The 27198-nt window shown below is 41.5% G+C and overlaps 1 protein-coding gene across 34 annotated transcripts in view; it reads right to left on the bottom strand.

Moving 5' to 3' along the window:
• Positions 1-27198, bottom strand: part of SORBS2 (sorbin and SH3 domain containing 2) — a gene marked incomplete at its 3' end in the record, with an annotated part of 186285 nt that overhangs the window by 95219 nt on the left and 63868 nt on the right. For 2 of the 34 annotated variants that reach the window (XR_013990351.1, XM_081020459.1), the window contains exon 3: positions 21059-21166. The exons of 28 other annotated variants lie outside the window; for them this stretch is intronic. Of the gene's footprint in view, positions 1-16814; positions 17078-21058; positions 21167-27198 lie in introns of those variants that run through there. 4 more of the 34 variants (XR_013990367.1, XR_013990368.1, XM_081020458.1 and 1 more) reach the window with 3 other exon arrangements.

Below are 27198 nucleotides of genomic sequence, written 5' to 3'. Positions count from 1 at the left end.
TCTGGAGCTAGAAGTCATGTGTGAAAAATTAAAGAAGGCATCATTCTGAAAGAGGTCTTCAGGAGAATGGAAATTTCTCTGGAGAAGTTAGTAAAAAAAAAAAGAGAGAGAGAGAGAAGCAGAATGGGAGTCGGAGGTTGAAGGCAATTAATTATGTTTCCCATTAATATGACTCTGGAGAAATTCTGCCTGCGCTATTACATTTATTAATGCCTTTTATCCCAGATGATAGAAGCTATTACCACAGTGTGTATGCTAACTACTGACTGACCTCTATTGCATTCATATGCAAGGCTGCTTCTATCTTTAATTTGTTTAGATTATTGTCTTGTCCTGCCTAGAAGACTCTGCATAGGGCATTATGCATTTGAAACAAAGCCCAACAATAATAGCATGTATTAATATAATAATACATGCCCAAAACACCAGCAGTTAAAACTGTTGAAAAGGAGAGTGCAATCCTCTCCACAGCATCCAGTACCAGCTTCATCCTAGTCCCCAGAAACCAGCTTGAATAGGATGATATTGCAACTTTCTCTCTCTCTCTCTCTCTTTGAAGATATGAAAGTTCCTGCAGGGAATTAAGAGTTCCACAATGGTGGAAAAGCTGCCAATTTTCCAAGCACACTTTTCATTTGACCTTTGTATGCATGGCTTTGCAAATAAGGCTCACATGAGCAGATGCTCAGGCCTGAGAGCAGACCATTTTTCAGGTGGGCAAACCAAATGCATGTTTCAGGCAGGTAGGGTGGAGATAAGATGGATGAAGGCCCATAGTCTGATGTGGAGAGAGAAAATGTGAGCATCCTGGTTCAGTTTTCTGCATTTCCCATATCAGTTTGCGGTTTGTTTGTTTTTAAAGTCCTCCTGCATTTTTTAAAATCCACCAGCATTTTTGTGCAAACCTTCTTTAATACTTTTGCAAAGCAATCTCTCCTAATAGAATGCATTCTTGTATATTATTTTGAGTAATATATGCATGAACACACACACACACTTCACCATAGTATATGCTTTTTTGTACACTTTTCTTGGCTGGAGAAGTGTGAATCTTGAAGGATGGCTGTGTTTTGGTTGACCAGGCCTGATAAACATACCAGAATCCTGGCCTTTTGCCACTGCCTAGTCAACAAGGCAATGTGTTCTGTTCGCTGAACTTCAGGCTCTATATTTGCCACTTTCCAATTCAAGGCGGTCACTGAACTCAAGGGCCTCCAAGCCTATATTTGGATATGGCTACCCACAGCCTTGGCCTGGCCCTGACTACCAGATACCTTTCCATACCCCAGCCTTCTTTGACATTAGGACAGCTCAGCCAGTTATTGCGAGAGGCTATTACAAAACCACTGTAAAAGCCCTTAGTGTGTTACAGGTGTAAAAAAATGATACGTTTTTTAAAGGCATACTTCCTTCTAGTGCTGATCAGTATCTCCTTTATATCTCGTTTAATCTGGTACAAACTAAATGACATGGCTGCCTACTAAGGGAAGCAAAAATGAACAAGAAATATAAATTGCCTTTTTATATGATTATGTCGTTCTTTTCTATTGCGTACATTTGTGCACAGTGGCATGCATTTTAAGAAATCCACTTTCATTTTTTTCTCTGGACTTAATAGTTTTGTTAGGTAAGTAAAACTACATCTCTAAGACAATTTTATGACACCATTTAGTGGATGCCTCCCTCTAAACGTGCATTTTAACAGCAGGTTATGAAACTGGTAGGGCAGCAATATCTATATCTATATCTATAATCATTATGGGCATGAAACAAGAGATTAATTCTAATTCTGAGCTCTAAATTGCTGTCCCTGCTCAACCTGCTTCAGTTGTATTTCTCTGTTCTGCTATCTAAAAACAAAGACATTCAGTCTGCATCTATTTCTAATACCTGATGATTATTAAAAGTCATATATATTTTGCTACTGGACCAATCTGGAAAACCTCTTCATTTCCCTTTTGTAGCATCCAGTTTAGACAGATTCTGGAGCTGGCTGTCAGAATCGATGACAAACAATCACAGACTCTTATTTCCCACTTTCTACTTAGCAACATGACTATATGGAAGAACTAGAGTTACTGTCTGAAAGTCAAAAACCCACCAATCCTCATTATCAGCTTATATTACAGCACTTTCAAATGTGTGATGAACTTTACAACAGTTGTGATTTAGCCTAATGTGGCTAACTCAAAAATACAAACAAGGAAGGGTTCAGCAAATAGTTGTATAACTAGAGTGGTGTGAGGAATGTCCCAAACTATGTGCAAGATGCAGGATAATCAGTCTCATATAACCAACATGCTTAAGTCTAATTAATGCACGAAGGGGTTAATACTATAGAGCAAGCTGCCCTGTCAGGCTTAGTATGTCCAGTTCCTCTCACCTTGGGAGGAACTAGGTACCTGAGTAACTCAGTGTGTGAAGAGGTTAGAGCTGATTGCTCCAGCGCAGACTGCATGGCTCAAAATTATCCACATGGAATTCATAAAATTGTCATAAACTGTAAGCAATAGTTTTATTAATGTCACATGGGCATTATTTTGAAATATGAAAAACATTTATATGTGTAAAATATATTTAGTTAAAATAATTTTGGCTCAAATTTACCTGTTAATAAATTGTTCTTATGTTATTTTGTTAAATTGGGATGTTTATTGGAGCCTCAATTTAATTTGAATGAGCTAACTTGCCTTTATAAAACAATAGTTGGATATAGTTTGTAATTTTTCTTATTTAAGTCTAATTCTAAATATCTAGATATTATTTATCAGTCTATTTCCCTGTGGAAAAAAAATCATTAAACATATGCTCAAAGTGGCTGTCTGGTGCTGGATATAAACAGGAAAGAAAATACATTTTGGTGTTTGTTTTTTACAGTTTATACTGCTGTCACTTCACTCATTTGAAAATCTTCATAATAAAGATGATAGCTCATTACTGTTACTGTTAATTAAATATATATGTTAACCTACTGCAAAATGCCTCTAGGCGACTAACAGTTAAAACAGAGCATACAACCCTACAAGCTACTAATTTTCAAAATACATGTAATCAACTTCACTGACAAAATTCCAACTTAAACAGAAAACTAAATAAACACAAAATCCCTGTTTGGAATATTAAAGCCAACGGCTGAGAAAGATGGTACTTCAAAACACCAAATACTCGCTACTGTAGCTTAAACTATCAAAACACTAAAAGGGGGGGGGAGTCTTGCAAGGGGGAAAGAAGGATTGCAAATGGCTAGAAGGTGTACATCTCTTGGGGTGAGCATTCCAAAGGCAGGGGGCCACTGCCAAGAAGGCCCACTCTTTCTTGTTCCCATTCTGCCCATTTTAGCAGGAGGGCACTCTGATAAAGCAGGAAAGGAATTAATATTAGGATAGCTTTACTGTCTCAGTGATATGAAAACCAGCCCAGAACCATTTGCAAGTCTACTAGAATCTATAGCAAGGTTTCCACCAAATCCACTGGTTTGCATCAGGGAGGTCTCTTTTTTAAAAAAAACGATACGATTGCAGTCACACAAACACACACAGAGCAAGAGAGCGCAAAAGACCTAAGAGTTGTTCATGGCCCTGCTGTTTTTCAAGGGAAAAAAATCTATCTAGGAAAGAGCTGCTAAACATAGCAAAGCAATAAGGTAGCACTTGTATTTGCCATGAGGTAAAAGCTATTTTAGGGACACGGGTGGCACTGTGGGTTAAACCACAGAGCCTAGGGCTTGCCGATCAGAAGGTCGGCGGTACGAATCCCCGCGATGGGGTGAGCTCCCGTTGCTCAGTCCCTGCTCCTGCCAACCTAGCAATTCGAAAGCGTGTCAAAGTGCAAGTAGATAAATAGGTACTGCTCCGGCGGGAAGATAAACGGCGTTTCCGTGTGCTGCTCTGGTTTGCCAGAAGCGGCTTAGTCATGCTGGCCACATGACCCAGAAGCTGTACGCCGGCTCCCTCGGCCAATAAAGTGAGATGAGCGCAGCAACCCCAGAGTCGGTCACAACTGGACCTAATGGTATTAATGTATTTCTTAAAAACCAAAACCAGAAAAAACCTACAAAGAATTTCATTTCAAGAGTTGAACATTATTTATATATATATTAATGGCAACAGTGCCTAACCTATGGCCATCCAGAGGTTATTGGACTACAACTCCCATCAGCCCCAGCCAGCAAGGGGTTATGGGAGTTGGAGTCCGGCAACATTTGGAGGCCCACAGGTTAGCCAAGCTTGCTTTATAGAAATGAGCAACAGAACACAGATGGATGAAAAGCATCCTTGTCAAAGGCCAGTTCCCCATGAATGGACCACTGCAGGTGTGAGTGAACCTTGAGGAACTGGCACCCTTTCTTCTGCTTTTGGATTCTGAAATGAGCAAGCAGCTACCTTGAAAGAGATGCTGACTATTTATGGCTCCTAATAGACTCAAGGCCACAGAGAATCAATGGAGGCTGTTAAATGCTTAGCACTTCTGAATCTCAGGCCAATTATTTAGGTGCCAGTCTTGCACAGCAGAGTTGGTTTTTTCTAAAGCTGGAGTGGCTTGCCAAGGTCACACAGGAGGGCCATGGCAAAACAGAAATAGAACCCCATATCATCGCCATAGCTATAAGACCATCTTTCATCCTAAGTTGTCTACTTATTGCAATGTCTGTGTTTAAATTAGTGTTGGGTAGATCTGGAACTCAGGCTTTGCTTCCAGCCCTGTTACAAAAAGATGAGAGAGAAAGCTGCAATTCTGAAAGTTCAGTTTTCACCTGAAAGTCATGGCCAATTTTATTCTATGGGGCTATATCGCAGCGATGTTCACATTTGAATACAGGTGCTTGGAACAGCTGGAGTACCCTCTCTCTGCCAGAAATAGTACAAATCACATTTTTTTCCTGCTGGTATGCTGGGACTGGTAGGCATCTTTGCTGCTGCTGCCCAAATCTCTTTACTCATTTGAAAGGAGAGTTGAATTAGGAAAAAAAACACTTATGGACCCTTGCTCCACAGGCTCTGGGGACTAAGCAGTTGGGGAAGTATCCCACCCCCCAGCAGTCTTCCCAATTGGGTCCATCCAAAAATTCAAGCCAATGATACAATCCCACAAATGCCTAGCTGCATTATATGTGCTGTTCCATGGAATTTGAACATTGTTACAACCTGCTTACAAATACATGTGTTCTTCCTAAATTGCTGCTTCAAAAAATATTTCTGCGGCAGCTTATTGTTGGATTATACCAAATCATAAATAATAAATTCCACATAAATATGAAATCATCTCTCTTGATAAAATGTTAAGCAGCATTTTCAGAATGAAAACTAATAGCTTGTTTGTTAGGAAGCAAAATATTCAGCATATCCATGTACTTCATAGCCTCTTTTTGAAATTGCTGAGCATTGAAGGGGCTTAGTTTCTAAACTATAAAAACAAACCATTCCCCCTCCATTTGATAGCAACATATTTGGGCCATGGAGGATTCTGTCTTAGGTGCATGTACTGTAATTCTGCCCCACCCAGAACAGAAGCAAGTATGCAGACTGTCTTCTTATGATGGAATAACCACAGTATAGTTTGTCTAAGGGGTAGATGTGAGCTCCATAATTAGAGAGATGGCTCGTACAGCCTACATTGAACTAGAAAACAAAATGTCCATAAAACGGGGGGGGGGGGAGGGATGACTGCAAGGGACTGGGCAGCACTGCAGGTATTTGAAACTCTTTGGCAGGTGGGCAGGTGAGCCATTTTCCTCTGTGCCCACGTTTGCAGGCTCTGAAAATCAGCTTTGCAGGAACCAATGATCAGCAAATTATATTTGCCCAGCGAGACAATGTTGTGCTTTTGAGTGCTGGGGAAATGGGTTATCTGTAAGACAAATCTAGCAATCAGGAAAAACATCTGGACCTTGTACATGTAACAATTGCACAACTGCCATGCTAAAAATTCTATGGGAATGCTCTACGCAAGAGGTATGTGGAATTATTTATATGCAGTTAAAACAACCCAGAAGCTTTTTCATTTGATTCAGTTTCCTACCACAAAAGAATGAAAACATACATTTTCTATGCTTATACATACTAAAATAAGCAAAACTATCTCTTCTAAAAAGAAACCAGACACTAGATTGTTGGCATTCCTGAAGGAACACCTGGAAATTTAAATTTTGATTTACCCTTTTAAAAAAATGTTTAAATACATGAACCACATGTGCAATTTTATGTTATTTTTTCTTTAAAACCACTCTGGAGGATAGTGTGTTGGACAGTTAGCATGTATCATAACGGACATATACTTACACAGCTAAGCTGATAGGCATGCCATCAAAGGTATTAAGTGAGCCAGCTTGCTTTTACTCATTTCTGTAGTAACTGAACAAAATTTGCAACCATGTCAATTTGACACTGGCAGCCTATTGTGGTGGCAAGACCAAGCTACCAATTTATAATTACCTCTGGCCTTCAAAAAATGTTCCCTCTTTTATATAAAGATCAGCCTCAAACAACTAATCAAGCAGGTGACATGTTTTCCCTATTGCTTTTGAAACAGAATTCAAAAACCATTTTCAATGTAGTCATTAAAATAAAAACTGAAACCTACTGCTTGGTAAATGTCCTAAGTCTTTCTTCTGACTATTCAGTCATTATTGTCCAGCCCTACACATCTCTGCCTTTCCCCCACTTGTTTTGTCCTTGCTACCCACTCATGATGGTTTATTTCAGCTTCCTGAAATGTCTCTTCAGTACCTTTCTGGATCAGCATACAGTTCACAAAAACCATCTCATTCTCCTTTGTAGTAAACCTCCAAGAGGTTTTCATGTTTTTTCTCCTACAATGAAGTATAGGGAATCAGTGGCCTTTGAAGTTGCTCTCTCTTTTCTCCTTTGTTGCAGCTCAAAGAAGGATACCTGAAGCCTCTGCTTCTGTTTTAGATTAATTGCAGTTCAGGATGTCGTCTGAACCCTAAACTGTTGTAAATTTTAACTACAGTTAACAAAAACAAGGCAGTTTCATAAACCATGGCATGTGAAGTTTGGGTGACACCGCTAGCTAGGAGTAATGGAAAACTGGAAGAAAAAGCCTGAAGGGGTGGGCAGCATGTGAGGTTAAGTTCAGCCCCATCACAATAAGCCATGGTCTATCATGACATTTGTACGCACCCAATAAACTGAAAACAGAACACCTTCCTCACAAAGAAACTGCATTCACACACTGAAAACTCCAGTTTAGTTCTTCAGAGAATATATAGGTTCACCACTTTTGGAATATATAAATTATAGTAAATCATAGAAAACAATTACATATACATATACCAAAATAGATTGCTTTAAAGGTTCTCAGTTACTTAAAGGCAAGATGCAATGCCTGCTATAACCCAATCATTATCCCAGTTAGCCTTGAGAAAACTAAATCAGATTAAATTCAAGTATGCTAGAATAGCCAACTTTTGAAGGGGCCTTTAAGCATTTCTCTGTTAAATATTGCAGACAGTGTGATTAATATTATATGAACTACAGTGGGCTACATCAATTTGCAAATGAAGACATCTTGACACCTTTAGAACATGATTTCTAGCAACAAAGATGTACATCCTGCTTTCTTTACTCTTTTATGCCCTCTAAGCGATCACTTGCCCAAGAGTTTGTTAATTCTTCTCCAAGGCCATGCTGGTACTTCGGGGAAGCTAGCAAATCAGTGCTCTACTTTTTCATTTTAAAAATCAGTGTTCTGTTACATGATTTTGAACACATGAAACGTAGGGCCTCATTGAATAAAGCTGCCCCCCCCATAGTGAAAATTCTAAGTCCCAACTGTATTTGTCTCTAAAGGTATTTTCATGGGGTAGGGTTGGCTCAATATAAGAGTACTTAATCATTACATCCCGGAATAGGCACTTGGACATGTTTGCTCCACTGAATCTTGTCACATGCTTGCTGTGGGCTTGCCAAAAGTGGCTACAGAACAGCCTTCTGCTGGGCTTACAGACAATTTCCATGGTATCTGAAGTCTGTAAATACTTCTGCCCTGACCATTTTTTCTTCCCTCAAATGTGCTGACCCTCCAAGTGTCCCTATTTTCCAAGGATGTCCTTGATTTAGAGAAGCCATCCTAGTTTCTGATTTGATCCTGGAATGTCCCACGTTTCCTTAGGATGTCCCTATTTTCATTGGAGAAATGTTGGAGGATATGGAGTTATCCTATCCCTGAGCCATCAGAAGCCAATCCTATGTAGGGATTTTTTAAAATGTTTAATGTTTTATTATGTTTTTATATATGTTGGAAGCTGCCCAGAGTGGCTGGGCCAACCCAGTCAGATGGGTGGGGTATAAATAGTAAAATTATGGACACCCCTATTTTCATCGGATAAATGTTGGAGGGTATGTATGTGTATCTTGCCACTCACATATACAGTGGTACCTCAGCTTACATATGCTTCAGGTTACAGACTCCGCTAACCCAGAAATAGTACCTCGGGTTAAGAACTTTGCTTCAGGATGAGAACAGAAATCGTGCTCCGGCGGTGCAGCGGCAGCAGGAGGCCCCATTAGCTAAAGTGGTGCTTCAGATTAAGAACAGTTTCAGGTTAAGAACATACCTCCAGAATGAATTAAGTTCTTAACCCGGGGTACCACTGTACACTCTCTGTACACTGCTATAGCTCAGCTATTTGGCCAACCAAGAAAGCCCACATTGTGCTACATGGCTATTCTTGAATCTCTCCTCTTTCCTTTTTCTTCTGTCACCACAGCACAGTGGGGTTTGTTTGTTTAGTGGTGCTGTTGTTAACCTCAGCACTGCACTGCCTGAGGCAATGGACCTCTAGACAACATTGAGAGTGAAGCCAATGAGTGACCCATTTCATTGACAGGATGCAGTGAATGTGACTGCCCATTCCCCCACCCGATCCCCACCCTGAAGGTGATGGGCAGGAAACCAAAAGTCTTCTGAGGTCAAAGAAAACTTGGTCTAGCCCTGCTACCAAATTCTTATAGCGCAGGAGGAAGGAAAAACTCATTGGACAGCCTCTCTCCCCCCTGCCCACCGAATGCAATAGAGCTACAGAGATAAAATGAGAGGGATATCAAGCGGTGACAGCTTAAGAAACATAACAGTGATTGAATGGGTTGGATAATGGTTCCCATCAGCACCTCAGTGACAAGGAAGGAATACACATTTCAGTACGTCAAATCAGATGCAATGAAAGAAAGAAAAACAACAACGGCGAAAGGTTATGGTAAGGTGTGATAAAGCAAAATTAAGTAGGACTAAGTTTCGAAAACCATGTAAGTTGTTTTTGACAATTATTTTCACAAATTATTTGGTGTGGAAGAAAACCATGAACGTTCATAAAAAGATTGACCACCTAATTTGGGCGGTGTAGAAACTAACGATGGATTAGTTTTTTATTTTGTTTCTCTGCCATCCCTATTCTTGAGTGCTGCTTTTTGATGACATTATTGAACAAAAGCAGTGTATAATTTGAGGGGAAAGGAACACAGAGCCTTTGTCTTCCTTACTTCAGCAGAGAGACATTCAACCAAACAGACAGAGGACAAACTCCCTCAGAATAGCACAAGCAGTAACCATTATAGCAGTCTGCCTGGCTGGTAAGTGCTGCCAGCACCATAGGTGCCAACTCCCTAGGGCCCTGGGTGCCCGAGCACCCACAAAATTCCCCATGAAGGGGTCAGGCACCCACAAATTTCAGTGCCAGGGCCATATACACTGCATAGCACCCACAGTCCTGGGCACCCATGGTTGTGGGGCCAAGTTGGCACCCCCAGCCAGCACCAGCAGCACTACCACACCCTCTTGGTTAGCTGCCTTTAATATGGACAGAATTAACCCTTAAGTGACAAACTGAATGATCACTGCTGTTGCACTTCCAACAGGTGTGTGGCCCCAAAAGTATGGATGTAGATCTGCAGTGGGCTCATCTCTCCATCTATGCTCATCTAGCTGCACTCTTTCAAAAGCAGTACATATATTGGCACTGAATGATTAGCCAAAATAGAAATGCTCTTCCATTTTAAGGACCATGCTATTTGTGATCTTTAGCATAATTAGAGTGAGGGTTTCTTCTGTTTGAGGCAATATTGTCAAGAAAAGGTATTTTGCTAAATGATCTTCTCATGCTTCTTAATAGCTTAATCTGCTTCTTAAGTACATGGATTTGAAAAATAAATTGATTCTCTACGGAGTGTGACAGCCCAATCTCCAAACAGAATCCTGTAAACCAGTGGAGCCTAACTGTGAATTAAGGCACTGGAAAACTGCTGAGAGACAAAAAAGAATACTAAAAGCAGAGAACCGAGGCGCCTAATAGATCCTGCAAGTGGCAACATTGCTTCAGAATTTATCACAAGGCAGAAAAATGTGACATCATAGCTAACACCTCATTAAAAGCAGCGGTCAATAAAAGTGGAGCGGATATTCATAAAGCATGGTGGACACTCATAATCTAAGGACACTTCCAGATGAAGGCCTTGGGGAGTGTTGAGCATGTCGATACCTGAAAGACCTACAGTGGTGATTGTGCCGATGCCCATGCTGATTACTGCACATTGGAAAATCACAGAACACGAGCATAGTATCACACCAACAAGTGTAGTAAGAACCTAAGAACAGCCTTCTGGATCAGGCCAGTGGCCCAACTAGTGCAGCATCCTTTTCTCACAGTGGCCAACCAGATGCAAATGGGAAGCCTGCGAGCAAGACCTCAGCACAACAACACTCTCCCCACCTGAGGCTTCCAGCAACTGGTATTAGAAGCATTATCACCTCCTACTGGGGAGGTAGAACATAGCCATCAGGTTTAGTAGCCTTATCCTCTATGAATTTGTCTATTCATCTTTTTAAAGCTATCCAAGTTGGTAGCCATCACTGCCTCTTCTGGAAGCAAATTCCAGAGTTTAACTAAGCGCTGTGTGAACAAGCATTTTCTTTGGTCAGCCTTGAACCTGCCAACATTCAGCATCACTGGACATCCACAAGTTCTAAGGTTATAAGAGAGGAAGAAAAACATTTCTCTAACCACTTTCTCCACAAAATGCATAACTTTATACACTTCTCTCACATTGCCTCTTATGCACATTTTCCAAACTCCCACACAATAATAATAATATAATTTATATGCTACCCATCTCACTGGGCTGCCCCAGCCACTCTGGGTGGCTTCCAGGAAATTAAAACATCAAACACAGTAAAACAACCCTATACAGGGCTTTCTTCAGATGTCTTCTAAAAGTCAGGTAGTTGTTTATTTTCTTGACAGAAGGGTGTTCCAGAGGGAGGGCACAACTACCAAGAAGACCCTGGTTCCCTGTAACTTCACCTCTTGTGATGAGGGAACTGCCAGAAGGCCTTCAGAGCTAGATCTCAGTGTCCAGGCTGAATGATGGGGGTGGAGACTCTCCTTCAGGTATACAGGGCCAAAGCCATTTAGGAAGGCCCATTTTTATATACTCCCTGTTCCACTTTCTATGCTGGTGCTACTGTGGCAAAAGAAGCTCAAAGCACCGTAAGAGGAAAAAACACAGAGGGGGGAATCTTCTGAGGGAAAATAAGGGGAAAGGACAAGAAGGAGCTGTCCAAGATGAAAACAGCAATCCAATCAGCAAGAAGAACTGAACCACAACCTCCAGAGATTTTGATAACTGCTTATTCAATGGCATGTTATTTAAAAGAACAGAGAGCAATCTGAAACTGAAAATGCCCGCAAGAAGTTGGGGTCCCTATAGAAATACAGTGTTCAGCAGTCTAGATGAAATATGTGGCTGAATCAGAACAGGGAAAAATGCAGTCAGACACGCAAGAGGAAACGCTTGTCTATTCTTAATGCTCTCTACTTCCTCAATAAGGGGAAGTCTGTGGGCAGTGCTACGACATTCAGCCACCATAGGATAAGAGAACACATGCAATGGAGACTTACAGTGTTTTTTATTATATTTGTTATGTTTTATTCACAAATATATATAGGAGGACCATAGCTGAGGTATACTAAGTCCCTCAGCACACAGCACAACCACAAGTCCTACACTAGATCCCCAAACAGCAACTGTATCCAAAAGACCCTTCAGATTGGACCAATGCACAGCTCTCTCTCTTCTCTGTCTGATCATCTCTAAAACTGCATGCTTCCTTCATCAGCTGGGAAAAGGCTGTTTTCTCACATACACCCTTAAAAAGCACCGGTCTCAGACTCCACCCTGCAGATAGGTAAATAATCCATTCAGGAAAGCATCCTCACTAATTAAGAAAACTGCTGTATTTAATCCCCGTCTCTTAGGCTGTGTACACACAGCGTTTTATTCTATAAACAATGGATACTGAGTGTTTGTTTTTTATACACAGTCCACATATAATCTAGTTCTGCTGCATATTTTATCGCACCCAAAAAGAACTTCTTGCGAAAAGGGTTCATTCCCAAAACAAAAGCTCGTTGCGGATTGATTCTTTTTTACCCTGCATCTAATGACATAGTAACAAACAGAGTTGACACTTATCATCATAATAATAATTTTTTATTTATACCCCGCCCTCCCCAGCCAAGGCCGGGCTCAGAGCGGCTTACAAGCAATAATAAAAACAAGATGAATGATTACAACTTAAAAACAAAAATAAAATACAACATTAAAATAATGGAACATTAAAATATTAAAATGTAGCCTCATCGCAGGAGGAGAAGGAAAAGAAAAAAGAAAGAGAGGGAGGGAGGGAATCAAATTGGCTCCAAGCCAAAGGCCAGGTGGAACAACTCTGTCTTACAGGCCCTGCGGAAAGAAATCAGATCCTGCATGGCCCTGGTCTCATGAGGCAGAGCGTTCCACCAGGCCGGAGCCAGAGTTGAAAAGGTATTGGCTCTGGTTGAAGCCAATCTAACTTCCTTAGGGCCTGGGACCACCAGGGTGTTGTTATTTATGGACCTTGAGGCTCTCCGTGGGGCATACCAGGAGAGGCGGTCCCGTAGGTACGAGGGTCCTAGGCCGTGAAGGGCTTTAAAGGTCAAAAGCAGCACCTTAAATCTGACCCTGTACTCCACCGGGAGCCAGTGCAGCTTGAAAAGCACTGGGTGAATATGCTCCCATGGCACAGACCCCGTGAGGAGCCTCGCTGCAGCATTCTGTACCCGCTGGAGTTTCTGGGACAGCTTCAAGGGCAGCCCCATGTAGAGCGAATTACAGTAGTCAAGCCTGGATATGACCGTCGCTACACTTGGGCTACACCTGTATGGAAGAGGGGCTGGCTTGGGCAGGAGGCAGTCAAGCCTGGTGTGGTAAGATGGGTTGGAAGGCAAGTTGCTGATGGGGCCAGCCAGCAGCTGGAAACACAGGGAGGGACAAGTCAAAAAAGAAGGAGCACAGGTATGGCTGGGAGCAGACAGAGCCCTGGCAATGGGCAGTCACAGTAATGGTCTGTCTGTGGGTCTCCACACCTGCCCAACGAAGTTGTGGGTAAGCATTTACCAAGATTGCAATCACCACTTCCTTCTTCATTCACCTGGGGAATCTGTGGGGAATGTGGTGGGTTTTCAAATGTGCGGAAAGTAACCACAGCCACCCTTGAGGGTGGCAGGATCTAGAATCAGAATGTTGAGGATGAGTGTGAATGATTCTGGACTGAGAAACACCCCCCCCCTACATTTTTGTGCTACATACAAAGATCACCAGTGTTGAAGCTATGATTTTTCAACATCAACATTGTTGGACTGGTCATGTTGTGCGGATGCCTTCCAAAGCAACTACTCTATTCCGAACTTAAAAACGGAAAGCGTAATGCTGGTGGTCAACAAAAGAGGTTTAAAGACTGTCTCGAGGCAAATCTTAAAAAATGTAGTATAAACACTGACAACTGGGAAACACTGGCCTGCGAGTGCTCCAGTTGGAGAACAGCCTTTACCCAAAGGTGCCATGGACTTTTAAGACACTCGAACTCAGGACACACGGGAGAAACATGCTAAGAGGAAGGCACGCTTGGCAAATCCACACCATGATCAACTCCTGCCCAGAAACAAATGTCCCCACTGTGGAAGGACGTGTGGATCCAGAATTGGCCTCCACAGTCACGGACACATTGTTAAAACCGTGTTTATGGAAGACAATCTTACTCGGCTACAAGTGATTGCCAAAGAAGAAGAAAGACATTACTTTGTATGCAGTCATAGGCAAAACCATACTGAGCATCTGACAGTCAAACTAAATGTGAAATACATAGCATATCTTCTTCTTCTTTTAAAATAATTATGGGGAAAGCAGAGACCAGTTAGCACTATGATCAGTTAGCACTATGACCAGTTAGCACTATGTTAGCACTATGACCAGTTAGCACTAAGACCAGTTAGCACCAATGGGGACTTTCCCTGCTAAAGGTTTCTCTCTCTCTCTCCCTCTGTCTCTGTGTGTGTGCGCGCGTGTGCAGAATTATCCTGAAAAATACAACTTATGTGTTTATTACAGCAAACCATAAAATAGTCATTAACACTGGAGTATCAGTAATCAACCATGTCAATACAATATCTTTTTAAAGTTCATATGCAGGTAGTTTTTAATTTCTTGAGGAAAGCGTTTGGTGTTGGAGTTTTTTTCTGTTTTAATAATAGCATGTGCTCATATTTGTGAGTACAATATAGAACTAATGTATATGTACTGGGGTTTTGTGTTTGTGTTGTGTTTATTGATCTCTGTCAGAAACCAGGTCACAAAATAACGTCACATTACAAAACCAGGTCACAAAATAATGTCACATTACAAAAGATGTATCTACCTACTTGCACTTCTTGCCCTGTAAAGTGTTACATCATGCACTGACAGAGCCATGGATCTAATACCCTTAAAATGTCAGTGACACCTGCACAACCTCAATCCATCCTGAAATTACAAAACCTATTGATGCATTCTGGATTTTCCCAGATGCGTGATATAGCCTTTGTTTAGATTATGTGAAAACAATCCTGTGAAAAAGGCACTGCTAGGGCAAAATATGTGAGAGTTGTTTACAAGAATTGGGAAATAAGGCTGCAATGCCCTGTGAGAGCAACTAAGCTGACAGAGCTTTGGATTTTGCTCAATGGATACAACCTAGAATACAGTTAATATGCTTAAAACCCCACTGAAATCACTAGAACTTAAGTATGCTTTCTTACCTCTGTACATGGCTAAATGCCATGAAAGACACAGCCTTCCTTTGATATTCTTCAAGGATCTGTAGGTCATCAGGACATTTTTTGCAAGTGATCAAATATCCCTTCCTGTGATATAAGCATTTCCCCCTCTAAACAGTAGAGATCTTTTTTCCTTATAGCTCAGAAAGGTGGGTATAAACGGAAGGGGGCCCGGTTCTCCGCAGGTAGTAATTCAAAATACTTAAGTGACTATGTAAATAGAAATGACTACTATCTGATAATAAATCATATGCAGGCACCCACAGCATAACATGGTTATGGTTAATATGCTTGGGTAAATCACGAACTGTAATGGCCTGTCAGCATTAAAATGAAGGGGGTGAGGAGATTATACTATTACATTACAGGGTGGCAGACGGGAGGCGACAGAACAGCTGTGATTGTGTAGAAGTTATATCTTTGTACCCAGAGAAGGCTGAGGCAGGACATTTGTATTACAGTCTGAAGGCTGGTGGAATACGAGAACTTTGCTTGATTAATCAAGTTAAGCACTGAGATATGGAGGACTTGCTATTCATTGGCTCAGAAGCAATTCTTTGATCTCGTCAGCCCAATAAATGTACCATTTTGATTTGTGCAGCAGGGGCAGTTATTGAAAGACTGGCATGCTTCTTCATTCCTTTTCTGGGGAGCAGATTTAATGATTTATGGGGTGATCAGAATGCGCTGTTTATGAAGTGTATGTCTGGAGCTCTCAAACATATCAACCAACAACAACTGTCAAAGACCAGTATTTCCTTAAGAATATCAGAGTGATATATGCTACTTTCTGGAGCACTGGTGAAAATGGCAGCATTTTCCAAGAACTGCTTAATATTATGATGCTGTAGCTTACAGAGTGGTGGAAGTCTGTTGTATAAATTTGGAATTATCATTTGGATAAGCCATTGAAGCTGCAATCCTATGCACACTTACTTTGGAGTAAACTTCATTGGAATCAGTGGGGCTTGCTTATGCATAGGATTTAGATATACCCACTGTTATGGCCTTTCCCCAGTTATGCCACAACAAATTATTTTGGTAAAAAGCAAGCCAGTGATACATAGTGAATTTTGAACTGCATATCTTTAATGTGTTCTAATTGTGAGAAACTAAAGACTTCAGTCCACACAGCTTCAAAATACAACCGTACAGCAAAGACTGCATTCATAAAGATGCAATAAATCCTGCTTTTTGCAGGGAGGGGGAACTGCACTCTCCATTTCAGGACAAGTGATGTTTTATTATATTCCAGGCAGTCAATGTGGCGATACATATAGCCACCTGAAAAAACAGACTGACCATTATATTTTGATAATTCCATCACCAGCCTTCAGCACTGCAAAAATTCTATGGTAGTGTTCCTACCAGAATCTTTGCCTGCCCTATTTTGCGGTACTGTATTCAAAAATAAACATGAATCTCCTTTAATCACATCTAAATGAAGATTGAGGAATATGAACTATACTTCTAAATAATTGTGGATTTACATCTGCAGATATCTGACTATGCTACTAAAGTAATCAACATCACAGATCTTCATATGAAACAGAGAAAGAAAATTATAAACCTGAACAGACCCTTTTAAAAAAGGCAGGTATGGGGGAAAGAGTAGTAAAACGAAGGAAGCACAAAACATAAACAAGTCATGGCTGCAAAGCTATACAGTACTCACCCATAACAATTTAGGTGCACAGGTTATCATAGAAAAGCCACCGTGTCCATATAAATCATCACTGCCAAACTCTCGCAAAGACGGCACCACATCATTTTCCGTTTATGTTCCAGAATCAAAGTACTGAAAAAGTCCACGGAAGCGTTTGCTTTCACTTTGACGAATGTAGCAGTAGAGGCAACACAAACTGAACTATATTGATCCACAGCAGCAGTCAGTTGCCTCTTGGCTCAGTATGTTTAGTAACTATTTGGTTTCACACTGTTTTGTTTGGATGACTCACACACAAGATGCATCTCCCTTTAATATTTCAACTTGTGCTGCTTTCAGATGTCTGGCTGCTAGCCTCTCTGCAAGGGGCAATTTTACGTTTTGTGTCTCAAGTGTGACTACAGGAAACCACCCTGGGTGTAGCAAGAAGCTTTCCATTGTTTCCAGCTTCCACAGGATGCAGGATTTTTGAGCAGGTTAAGTGCCACCATCCTTCATCTCATTCCCAGAAATATAAATGCAGAGATAGGTGGCTATGAAATAAGGTGAAAATGGTCAGCTACATGCTAAGTAGTGTCCTTCACTGGAAGGACAGATTGTGAAGCTGAGGCTCCAATACTTTGGCCACCTCATGAGAAGAGAAGACTCCCTGGAAAAGACCCTGATGTTGGGAAAGATTGAGGGCACAAAGAGAAGGGGACAACAGAGGACGAGATGGTTGGACAGTGTTCTCGAAGCTACAAACTTGAGTCTGACCAAACTGCGGGAGGCAGTGGAAGACAGGAGTGCCTGGCGTGCTCTGGTCCATGGGGTCACGAAGAGTCGGACACGACTAAACGACTAAACAACAACAACAACACACATGCTAAGAATGAATGTCAGAAAGAGTTTTCCAAAAGTAACAATGGAATGTTGCCAAAACTATGGCATTGTCTTTGGGAGGTTGGAAATGTTGTTGCCCTGAGAGTTTTGGCTAACAACCCTTGCTGCACCTTTGAACTCTAATTGACTATCAAACTGTAATCCATAATTACCTTTGTGTGCTGGATACTTGCAGGAAAGAAACTAAAAGTACCCACTCCACCCTTGTCACATTTTGAAAAAAACAAGGCTATCAGCTCTTTGACTGGCCCTGCTGCCTTGCACCCATTCCAAACCTGACAGTCCTGTGCTCCTACTACGAATGAAAGCAGGTACAGAAATAAAACATACAGTTCATTAAAGCAATTAAAATCAGATAGATATAAACACACATTTCGTCCTCCTCTCTCTCTCTCTGTCCCTAAAGCCTATAGAAATTTTATCCTGATCTGCACTAAAGTCAGTTTTTGTTTTTTTCTGCAACCCCCTCAACTAATGTAGGAGGAAGCATTTGTGAAGCAGTGAATTCAGAATCTTCAGGTGATCTCCCCAAGAGAATTCTTAGAAAGAGAATCAACTGTTTTCTGTACTCACTGTACAGGTTACAGGACAGAAGAACATGGTCAAGAGATTTTATTGCTCCAGTTCCACACACAAACAACCATTCATTAGCCAAAGTTCCATTGAATCATCCACTCAATGGTCCAGATTGAAAAAGCAAGAATAAATGTTCTATGCTCATACTACTGAACTCACTGAACTAATTCCTAAAAAGGGAATTAGGCAAATCTGGAGAGGGCAGGGCTATTGATACCTACTATTCATTGCTTACTAGTGCCAGAGACAGTGTGAATCTGCACACCAGCTGCTGAGCATAGGAGCCAATTCCCAGGAGCCAAGGGATCTTCACCCCCAATAAAATATTTGAGGGGACCGTCCCCCAAAGTTCATGGGCATTGCCATTCAAATGGTGTGTGTGCAGAACTTATGTCCAGAACTTACTGCTTTTCTGCCTCAGTGAAACTTAATCAAGAAATCCTTCCTTCTTTATCTTCCTTGCCTCCTACAGGTAACATCCATTACATTATTTTGTGGGGCAGCAACTAAAACTGAGTGCAAATATTCTTGCAATCACACAATCATATTCACCAATTTTCCTCGTAGCACAAACATACAGCCATGAAATGTATCACGTGAATTGCTATGGTTCCCAATTTATTACTGAGACTACTCAGGCTTAAAGGCAGGGGATAGCTTTTTCAGTTTATTAGCATAATGTCTAGATAGTCTAAATTGTGTATGCTGGCTATTTTGCAGAAGAGCAAATGGCACGTGGCCACAGTATGTAGTCTAAACTCTCTTAGATTCTGCATTCCTCAGAACAAGGAACCATCTTATTTCTGTGTTTTCGCATAGCAGCTCTGACTGCATTTTCCTTGTTTAATGAATAAATAATAACGCGTGTTATTAAACCAGAGGATAGCCAGCTTTAGCAAGAATATTTATTTTGGAAAGTGTGGTTAGGGTACAGGAAAGCTGCTAAACTCACTCTTGATTTTAAAGTACCGTAATTCCTTCAGAATTCATCATATCCATACATTTAAATAACTTCCTTTGAAAAAGACCTTAGCAGATCATGTTAAGCTTCAGCTCAAGATGAACGTTCTGATTATTCTAGGGTGTAGTTTTGGCCATCTTCCAATTTGCTAACAGGAGTTTATTAAAGTAGCTTGGTAAGCCTTCATTTTGGTCATAACTGAAAAGTAGCCTCTGTTCTGGGGGAAAACATCTATTTGGGTCAAGCACCAATAGCTAGCAAAATCAGCTTACTCCTCAACAGACAAAGGATTTGGTTCCAGCTGACCTTGAACAATAAAGATTTTGTCACTCAGTCTGCTGAAATAATGCATTCCTAGAGACCTGCAGCAAACATTTGCTTAGCAAGTTCAATATATGAAATTCATCTGCAATCTCCATTGCCTGTTTGGCCTCTCTGGCTAAAAGCCCCCAAGGGCTCCCCTTGCCTGCCTACACACTGACAAGCACACATTCCCCATCCTGTCTTTATGGGATTTTGATACTCTCTTCCTAGCCACTCTCTCTTGCTGCCTCAATCTCTTTCCTCATCCATTTCCTACTTTTCAGCCCAATGTCAATTCTGTCCTGCTTCCTTTGGCCACCTGAATTCTTGGATCTGTTTTCACTTGGCCTTCCAGCATGCCACCTATTTTTCTATGCCAAACAATGTTGCCCGCAGCATACAATCACTACTGACCCTAGTTTCTGTATAATTTTTTTTTTCTCAGGCCTTCCACCCAGCACTGGGAACTCATTCCCCCTGTTTCACCAGCCCTTCATTAGAGTAAATGAAGGGCTGGTGAAACAGGGGGAATGAGTTCCCAGTAAATGTTCTAACTATTTACACTGTGTAATGATCCCAATGCTTGGTGGACGCCTTGAATGAGGCTAAGTTTCAGGACACTTCCTTGGTGGTGGTAAGGGGAGAACTGTTGGGGCTTCATTCAAGGTCCTCCAAACAGTTCAGTCATCATCACTAATCAAAATATGAGTCCTCCAGTGCTTCTGCCTCCCCAACATCACACAATCCAAAGGTTACAAATCAATGGGAGAGTCCTTTAACATGTTATATTGTGGAGCCTACCATGCTTCAAGCCTGGGCATCCTACATAAGACTTCAGGTGGCTCTCACTCCCTGCCAATACAACTTCTCTTGTAGCTGTTCAAGGTGCTGTAAGCTGGTCTCTGCCTGCTTCCCTGTGAACTTTAAGCTTCAAGGTTTCCAGTAATCTTGTCTCAAGGGTGGAATTTTAATCCAGGAAGAAGGTAGGTCTCCACAGATCATATGAGACACTAAGCACATTATGTCAAATTGTGACCATCATTCAGCTTTAAGCACCCAGGACAACCAAACATATGCCAAAAAAGCAGGGGCATTCTGGAGCCATAATATGGTTAATAGTGTGCGTAAATCTTTTGATGAAAAGAAAAATTAACATATAAATTAAGTTAATTTTCCAAATATCTGTTTTCTGTGAACCAAACACAAGTTAAATACTTATTTCCAGCCTTCAGTCACTATATTTTTTTTCTGTCAGGGATCTTAAGAGATGTTTTCCCAGCTAAATTGACACCTCAAACCTCATATATTGTGAACCAACAAACTGCTGGTCTCGCCTGACACTGTAGCCCCATGCAGACCATGTGGCAAAGCCTAACTAGCTGCTTACATAAAATGGATACCGTAGTCAGTCTGTGGATGGGGAGCTGAGTGTTAGGTTTGGGGACAACTTAATTGGCAAGTTAGCTGAACGACATTTGTTAGGTTTGGGGACAACTTAATTGGCAAGTTAACTGAACGACATTGGTATCTGAATGTTAAGAGCTTCCAAATGACCCTTTGTTGCTGATGCAGGTTTGCTGATGATACAGATAGATGTTTATGAGTTGAATCAAGACTTCTAAAAAAACCCTAAGGTACCCTAAGGTGCAAGAAAATAAGGAACAATCAGGGATACATTTGACATGAAACCTCATTTGACAGCTGTGGCAATAGAAATCTAAAATGGCACACAAACTTTGCAAATTTAGCTGTTTTGGAATGCTAATGGAACTATGTAGTCAGCCTTGCAAAACTCTTGTTCAAATCTGCTAGCTCAGAAAATCACCAGTTTGCCAGTTTTATGTCATTAAGATGGATGGTGACAGAAGTCTACAACTGTACTGAACTACTAGAGAATATAGATGGCACAAAGGGAATTGGTGACAGTCTTGCCAGAATCCTAACTTGGTGACCCTCATGGTCCCTTCCTGCTCTACAATTCTATGATTCTCAAAACAGTACATTTGGTAAAATGGCTGCCCCTAGAGCTTTTGCAATCAACACAATATCACCAAGGCAACTATCTGTAAACAAACAATAAATGTCCATAAAAATGGCAAAAGTAGTTTCTTTCCAAAATAGGTTTTATCTTAAACAATTGCAAACACAATCCTGTGTCAACTGAAGTAGTCATTGTATTACCATCCTGTTCATTGTCTTGTTGTTCCCCTACAACTTCTAGCACCATTTATGACTGGCCCACTAAGCCAAATCCTTTATCGTAGTCTAGGGTTACCATACGTCTGGACATATTTGGAATACCGCATTCATCAGCAGTGTCCGGTGTGGTCTTGCTCCGAAAAAAGCTCATTAACTTTGGGCAAAAGAAGTGCAACAACTTTTCTGTTCGGATTTTCACTGTTTGAAATATGGCAACCCTAACGTACTCCACAATAGAGCTTGAGAAACCTCCTGTTTTTTGGTGTTGGCCAGAGACACTGAAACCAGGGGTATTCCAGGTCTGAAATAGGCTGCAATACAAGGGATGGAGGGCTGAGTTCAGTTTGGCAGGTCACAAGTTGTGAAGAACTGTGATAGAACTATCATTACTAGGGGTGCTGCAAGGATTCAATAAAGCTTGAATACTTGCAAGCAAACTTGAGGCAAAGGGGCTTTATAAGCCTTCAAGATGAGAACAACTACACACCCCTATACCAAGGACCCGGTTGTTCAATTTGGGCTAGGGGACGGTGGCAGCAAGCAATCCAGAGGCCGCAACAGCGCTTGTGCTCATCCCACCAAGGAATCCACATTAGGAAACGAACACTACTGGCATCATTTCTACAAGGTAGAAGAGCTTCCTCTTTGATGTAAATAGTTCCCCCAATAGGGATTATGGAAGTGACAATCTCAGTCCCATACCTGGCACAAAACCAAACTCTACTGAAGGTTCCATACCACTTGGCACTACTGCCTTCCCTTACTCCAAAAGAAAGGGACAGGAGCAGGAAACAGTGAAGGGGGAGCTAAATGAGTGAGTGCTCAAATGAAGCACTCACAAAATCTCTTTTTGGTGCAGGACTCAAATTACCGTACATGCAGAATTCATGCTTTTATTCCACACTAGGCTATCTCATCAAAAAGGTTTTATAATTTTGTAAAATCTGCAGAATCTGTTTGCCCAGGGACTGTGGGTGCTTGCAGACAATCTGGTTATTTAGCATTCATTCTCATGTGTTTGCAGGGTGGTTACATGATGTTGTGTCAAAGCAAGTGTTACCCCATACTTTCCAGTCGCTTTCCTTTTTAGCAAAAAATCAGATCTTTTGAGGAAGCAGGTTTGTTCCGCCAGAACTCCCAATAAACTATAATTGTGCTGCCTGAATTTGCCAGTATGCAACTGAATCCTGAAAACAGCAACAGTCCAAGAGCACCCTGGGTGAAGCAGGAAGGGAACTGAATAGATGTACCATGAGCAATGATAGCTCCCTATCACAGCACCTTCCAGTCTGTGAAAAACTTGTGCTGCAGATGATCTTTTTCTTTTTCTTTTTTACATCCCAAGGTAATTTTAATGTAAACAAGCAGATTTTGGCAGGAACTCCCAGTCTGCTGTGGGCAAAACGAGCCAAGATCCCTAAACAGAAGCTTCTTTGAATCCAACCAGACCTCCTTAGGGCCTATAATTATGGCTAAAAGGACTGCAAAAGAAGCAGCAGCAGCAGCAGCAGCAGCAGCAGCAGCAGCAGGTGACTGCCAGTGCACTACTCTGAAGTCAGTGGTTTGAGGACTTCAGCCAAAGCTCATACCCATCTACTAGTAGAAGAGTTATGTATGTGGCCTTAAAATCCTTAAAGGGCCATCATTCACCAGGAGTTGCTCCAGATTCAGTTTGAAGTGTGATCCTATCTGAGCAGCTGTTAAGCCTGGAATTCAGGCTGTTCACTTGATTGACTGCTGTTTAAATCACACAGTCACGTCTGAGGTGTCTTCACAAATTATCGAAGCATTGATGCTCTCAGGTGTTTATACTAGAATGACTGTATGAGAGCAGATAACCCAATGCAGATGTATATGCACAACCTACTGATGAAGGTTGTGAGGTAAAAGCATATCCAGCCAACGGAGGGGTAGATTTTATTACTGGATAATAGTGGTACTTCATAGCACTTTTTAAGAAACTTGCTTTTGACAAAGCATGTTAGATGTAAGCTTCCTTACTGATACCAGCTGCTGCTGAGCCTTTAACACAGCTTGACAATAGCACATAGTTCCTCATCCCATCGCCCCTTGCTTCATGCAATGTTTTGCCTAACAAGGAGTTCTAGAGAATTTATAAGCTTATCATATTTTTGTGACTTTTTGGTTGGTCCTAATAAAAGTTATTATCCAGTTTGGTTTGTTGTATTTGCCTAGATATTTTTTTTAAAAGGGGGTTAAACACTGTTGTAAGTTAGTTTGTTTTTGGCAATTGCAGCAAAGAAGTCTCCAGCTTAATCTTACCAGGCTGAATTAATGCAGTCACAATTTTGCAAAAATAATATAGTCCTTAGATGTGCAATGTTCCTGAAAGTAAATGTGCCAAACTTAACAAGGTGTTAATGAATCAGCATGAAAGTTAAACATAAATATATGAACTTGAGCTACAGTGGTACCTTGGGTTAAGTACTTAATTCGTTCCGGAGGTCCGTTCTTAACCTGAAACTGTTCTTAACCTGAAGCACCACTTTAGCTAATGGGGCCTCCTGCTGCCACTGCGCCACTGGAGCACGATTTCTGTTCTCATCCTGAAGCAAAGTTCTTAACCCGAGGTACTATTTCTGGGTTAGCAGAGTCTGTAACCTGAAGTGTATGTAACCTGAAGCGTATGTAACCCGAGGTACCACTGTATAAGAAAAAGTTAGCATGACTTAAATATGCTTAGTCTCAAATGTGCTATGCTTAAAGGAAAAAAGCAAAGTTGAAGGCATTTTTCCCAGCTGTTAGCTGGAATCAAACAACATGGATGCAGTTGAGCCAAGGGATAGAAGAGTTCTGACCTTAATAGGATCATACTTTAGCCTTTGAAAAATCTCTGCTGTACTGGAAGTCTGCTTCCCATTTTCATTAGAGAACAACAGCTCCTTTTACTAAAGTATCACTAACATTAAAAAAATCACAGCCAAAACCTTTTGAATGCTAAGCTGATGAATAAAAAAAACCTGAACAGTGAACACTCATGAAGTTGCCCCTTTCAGGTCATGTTGAAAAATCAAAAGAAAGATTGTACAATAGGTATTATTTTGATTCAGTCCTTTGGCTAGAGATAATTAACTTGACACTTTTCTGGTGTTATTCTGTTGTCATACTTTGAAAGCAGCTATTGGGTTGGGATTTGGTTTTGTCTTTTAGAGCTTCTCCGAGGGTATGTGTGTGTGTGCATGCAGGCCAGGGAACACATTCTGATATTGTTGTAACAAGCTAGAGCAATTGGATGCTCTTTTGGCACATATCATCACAACAATGGTATACAGAGCACTAATGAAAACAATATCGATTGTATAACATTGATTTGAAAGGTTTTTTTGTTTCTTTTTAAAAGAAACACATTGGGCCATAGCCAAGGCCTCATGTGAATAATTATACCTTCCTTTATCCTGTGCTTTGTAAACATGCAGGCATAGATAAAAGCAGGAGCTCCAATTCTTTAACATTCTCCTAGATCTTCCAGTACTTGACAAAGGTAAATATACCTAGCTTTTATACTGAAGGCTGCTCTCCAAGTTACAATTAATTCTTAGCCAGAGGATTACTATTACAAGTCATTAAAATGACTAAAATTGTAACCTGGGAAGGCTTCATATAAACACACTGAAGGTCACAGAGAATGCAGCTCAGAACAACTGCAAGGAAGTAAAAGTAGAGTGGATAGAGAACAGCCCAGAGGGGTATCCTTTATATTGAGATATTTTTTCTCCCATCCCTAAGGAAAAGCTTTCAACCTTAGTGCCTAATCGGAACCATATACAGAGAATCCAAAAGCCTACTTACACTTACACACACACACACACACACACACACACACACACACACACACACAGTGCAGGCTGTCCCATTATGGAGGATTGCTCCATCAACCACAAGAATGTAAGAACAGCCTGCTCGGTCAGACAAATGGCCCACCTAGTCCAGTTTTCTATTCTGGCAGTGGCCAATCAGATGCTTGTGAGAAGCCCACAAGCAGGACCAGATCACACTCCCTCCCTGCGGTTTGCAGCAACTGGTAATCACCCCCAACCAGGGAGAAAGAGCAAGGCCTCCATGGGTCCATCCATTTGCCCTCAGCCATCCCTTGCCTTGCCTGCCTTCTTACTTGCAACCAGTCCAGGGGGTGGCAGTGCTGCCTTTCAGCTTCCTCTTCTTTAGTCTCTTGGTGTTGCTTTTGTAAAACTCAAGCTGATGTGCCTTTTGTTTTTGTTGAGGGGTATATCAGGGAGGGATACACCAAACACCCCTTGGTCCATTGGTTTCATGATATAATGAACAAAGGAATAGGACAAAGCAGTATTATTTATTGCTGGTTAATATTAAGGAAATGTCCCTTCATGGAGGGAAGAGCTGCCTGTTGAATCCTCAGTCAAGACAGGTCCATCTTCAACTTCAAAGATCCTGTATGTGCTTGGAATGGTAAGGGGTGGGGTGCTACCTCTATCCCTGAGGCTCTGACCCCTCTTTAATTTCTCAGAAATCTACCTCTCTTTCCCTTCTATTTGTGTTCTATCTTCCTGCCTTTCTCCCAGGACCTCTTCTCCATCATCATGTCCATGTATCCAACTCTCAATGTCTCCTAAGCTTTCTACCTGTGCATCTTGCCTGGCTGGGGTTTATGAACAGCTACATTTCCTCCCAACATGTGGGGCAACTGGAAAGGGAGACTGTGGTGTGTAGATCTCCAGCTTGATGAGCTGATGTGGGAAGAAGAAGAAGGAGGAGTTTGGATTTGATATCCCACTTTATCACTACCCGAAGGAGTCTCAAAGCGGCTAACATTCTCCTTTCCCTTCCTCCCCCACAACAAACACTCTGTGAGGTGAGTGGGGCTGAGAGACTTCAGAGAAGTGTGACTAGCCCAAGGTCACCCAGCAGCTGCATCTGGAGGAGCGGAGACGCGAACCCGGCTCACCAGATTACAAGACTACCGCTCTTAACCACTACACCACACTAGGAGACAGCCACACAGCACACACTCTCTCTTCAGTTGGGTATAGCCTCTTGATGACATCTTAGTGCGTTCTCAGAAGGGTACAGTGCCTGGCACCACTTATCACCCAAGCCTTCAGTTTCAGTGATGTCCCCACAAGTAAAGGTGATGATGATGCTAGCAGTGTTGGCAGGGCAGACCCCAGCAGTTTTCTTATATTTGCACCCAGTCCTTTTCTGTCATGGAACCAAAGGAAATACACATATGGTTCCCAGGTGGTCACTCATCCAGGTACTGACCAGACCCAGACCTCCTTAGCGTCAGCAGATGGTGACCTCCTGTGCCTTTAGCTCACATTCTGAGACAGTGGCAGACTAGTATGTGTTGACATTTGACAATGCTCAAATGTATGCATGATATTGCTTGTCACACTGTAGTTTTCATTCACTTTTGCTGCCCTGCCTTGATGCCCAAACACATGGACAACTTGAGAAGGTAAGTGGAGCCAAGTT

This window comes from Podarcis pityusensis, assembly GCF_964106645.2.
Source record: "Podarcis pityusensis genome assembly, chromosome: 9".
NCBI lineage: Eukaryota > Metazoa > Chordata > Lepidosauria > Squamata > Lacertidae > Podarcis > Podarcis pityusensis.
Note: the sequence above shows the minus strand (reverse complement) of the source record. Positions and strands in the feature narration are given on the sequence as shown.